Source organism: Pteropus vampyrus, unplaced genomic scaffold, assembly GCF_000151845.1.
Source record: "Pteropus vampyrus isolate Shadow unplaced genomic scaffold, Pvam_2.0 Scaffold25, whole genome shotgun sequence".
Classification (NCBI taxonomy): Eukaryota; Metazoa; Chordata; class Mammalia; order Chiroptera; family Pteropodidae; genus Pteropus; species Pteropus vampyrus.
The window spans coordinates 2,629,366-2,632,999 of NW_011888806.1; positions in this window are offsets into that span (position 1 = coordinate 2,629,366).

The following is a 3,634-nucleotide window of genomic DNA, read 5'->3' on the forward strand; positions in this document are numbered from 1 at the left end:
AACCCCACTTAGGTTAATATAAATTATAGAGTGTCATAAGTTTACCACGTACATTAAATGAAAAGTAGGTACTAAAAAATGTCTAGCTTGGCTACTCTATAGAATGAATGTTGAGTAAATACTATGAATTTAAATAAAAATGTACTTCGCATCTGATCATATATATCAAAAAATATATATTGCTCTAACATATCTCACAATGACATGTGATTAGGTTAAAAATACTTAGCCACAAAATTCCTAATGTCATAAAATGTCAACAATATTACATAAAATACACTTAATGTTTGCTGTGCATTAAACTGTGTTCTCTCAAAGTTCATATGTTAAAGTCCTAATCCCCAATGTGACTGTATTTGGAGAAAGGGTATAAATGGAGATAATTAAAGTTAAATGAGGTCATAAGGGTGCGGGTCCTGATCCAATGGGATTAGTGACTTTATAAGAAAGGACACCAGAGAGCCAGAGAGCCAGAGAGCATGCTCGCTCGCTCTCTTTCTCTATGTCTCTCTCCACACTCAGAGGAAAGGCCATGTAAGGACCCAGTCAGAAGGTAGCTGTCTTCAAGCCAGGAAGAGAACTCATCAGAAACCAGACCCTTCTGGACTATGATCTAGGGTGTCCAGCCTCCAGAAATATAAGAAATACAATTCTATTGTTTAAGCCACCCAATCAGTCAGTGGTATTTTGTTTGTCAGCTCAAGATGACTCACATAGTATTGCAACTCATTAGTTGGCTCTTGAGAACTAAATAAACAAATAAAGATAGATATAGATAGATATAGATATAGATATAGATATATGCCAATTTCAAATTTTGCCTCATTACAATTTTTGTTTATTGGTTAAGTCATTGTTTAATTATACTTTGATGATTGTTATTCATATCATCACTCTCTGGGCTCTTTTCCTACATTTTCCTTAGGATTTATCAATTATGTAATAGCTTTATGGATGATACCACTGATATTTTTTTTATTGACTCAACCTTAGCTCATTTTCCTGAAACGGCCTATAGCTTTTGCAAGCAATGTCAAATACTTCCAGAGAAAATTCTTACAAAATTCCTTTGACTCAGCCATAATCATCTTTAGCATTCTCAGAAACTTGGTCAGATCCACAGACTATTATCTTGTGTTATTGCCTATGATTCCCCTAATGCTTAATAGACATAGTAGAACTTACATAATTTAGCTAAATCAGTGAACAAACAAAAGAGTATGCTTTTTCTCCCTTACCCTGCTATCCAGGCACTTATAAGCTCAGCCTATGTAACTCTGACTATGCACTTGCTTCATCCCCTTGAGGCCTCAAAACTTTGTAGTAAAGGTAGCATCAATGAAAACTAGTTTTCAAAAGCAGCAAAAGTCAAGTTTCCAGCAGTGGCATCCAGTGTTTGTGATATAAGCCCTAGATGAACCACGAGGTTCTGCAATGTGTTTGTGGTATTGTTCTGGACTACATAGCCTGCAAACCTAATTCTCTGACCCACCCAAAGATCCTGTGAGCTACTTACAATCCTGTTCCTGCTTGAGTCAACCATAATGCATTGGCTTTTGCTGTTTTCATGATTGGTTTTAGCTGTTTTCAGCGAAGACCCTTGATTGACATTGTGCTTTTACCTAGGCAGACAAATCGCCACTTTCAATAGACACCAAATAGGATCAGTGATCCAATAAAAGGTAAAAGCTACAGTTTAAAGCAAAACAACACTCTTGAGAAAATCATGATTAAAATGTTCCTCCAATTAAATTGGGTTTTAAGATTTTGAATGTGAAACATTTAAGAAAGAAGTCTGTAGAGACATAATGAAAGGCTATAGTAAAAAGATTAATATCAGGATATCTTCTTTACTTTTACCAAATGCCTTTATTCTTTTAATTATGAAACATCTTAAAATGTGAATAATTTTATTTTATATTCACATTTTTGTTCATTATAAAACTTCTGCCTATCTTGTATAATAAATGCTTTGTCTTCGATTCGACCTTGAGCATAGTTCAAAGTCCTGTAGATAGTGAGAACACAGAATACCAATATGTATGAAATTTTATACTATAAGAGAACTCAAGTAACATCTTGATCTTTACATCTTTAGTCTTTTACAAATGAGCTTAAATAAAATGACAGGAACTACAGACACTTGACAGGCATTATGTAATTAAGATTCTTACTAATCTTAGTATGATATTACCATCCTCATTTTAATGTTGGTATAACTGAAAGAAATAAAAATTAAACATTAGCCCAAAGTTATACATACCCAGAAATACATACTGGCAAAAATCATGTCTACTTTTCTCAAATCCAAGCTTATGAGGAAGAAAAGAATGACTGAAAAAAAGGAATCTTTTCTTCAACATCATCTTTAGCTAGTAGGAGAGTACAGAGTGGTAGGAATGAAAATGATCTGCTCTGAAAATTTGAATTTTATTCTGCTAAATTTTCAACTAGCTGACAGAATTATAATGACTACTCAGAACCTGTCTACTCTGCCGTTAATTTTAAGCTTCTTGAGGTCACAAACTGTTACTGGGTTTATTCGACATTTTGTCCCATAATCTCACCTTCCATCCATCCATGGAGAATAGAAATCAATAGATAGTCCAATAACATTTAGAGCTTCTGATCTGGTTTCCTGTCTTCTTGCTTATCTTAGTCCACAAAGCTAAAGGCTTCTTTAAGTATGCAGTCCAATTTATTTTTTTCTTTTCCTTAACTTCACAACCACATCTAAGCAGTTATCTCTTCATTTTATTTTAACTTGATCTGCCCCAGGTAAAAAGATGAAGCCATCCCACCTTGCACTATATAAGAAAATAAGAAAGGAAAATATTTATTTTTGTTTCGTTTTTTAAGACCTTGATGCTTCATTTAAAAGCTGAAGCAAACGCACAAAAAAAAAAATGAGCAGGGAATTTCAGGAGAGTTGTGCATGGTTCAAGGGGTTGGATTTCAGGAAGAAAAGAGAAGAATAAGAGAGAAGGAAATGGGGTGATGGAAGGAACAGTTTAAGGCTAAGATCTTGTCTGACAGTTTTCACTATGCTTTGAAGTCAAAAGGGAATTCTGAATAAGGAGGACAAAATTACTTCAACAATTTTAATTTGAGTCTCAAGAAGAAGCAAAGAGAGTTGCTTTGTGTCTAATGTTAGACAAGAGTCCTTCTAAAGGTGACATACAGGCAAACCCCCAGAAGAGAGGGAAGTAGAAACAAAATATCAAGAACAAAACCCTAGGCCTCAGAGTTTGATGATCTTGGGCAGTAGAGTGGTGGCAAGGAGTGTGAAGAAGAGAGGAACCTGACAACAGTTCACACACAACAAATTTCATAAGCAGACATCAAAATTAGTCATCATTCTGTTAATGGGATATTTTTGTGGTAAGTAGGAGCTCATGAGATTTTGTTTTCTCTGGGCAAAATTCTGCAACTTTTATGCTACAACAAAACAAATGTAAGTATGAATTACTCTTTTGCAATTTCCCATAGCCGACTTTTAGAATATTTGTTGGTTTGTTTGTTTGTTTCAAAATTCTCAATATGGGAAAAAGGATTAGAGAAAGATTCAAAGAACAAAATTGTGATATGCAGATGATCCCAGGACTCTGAGAAATTGCAATGTATATGTGGTTCT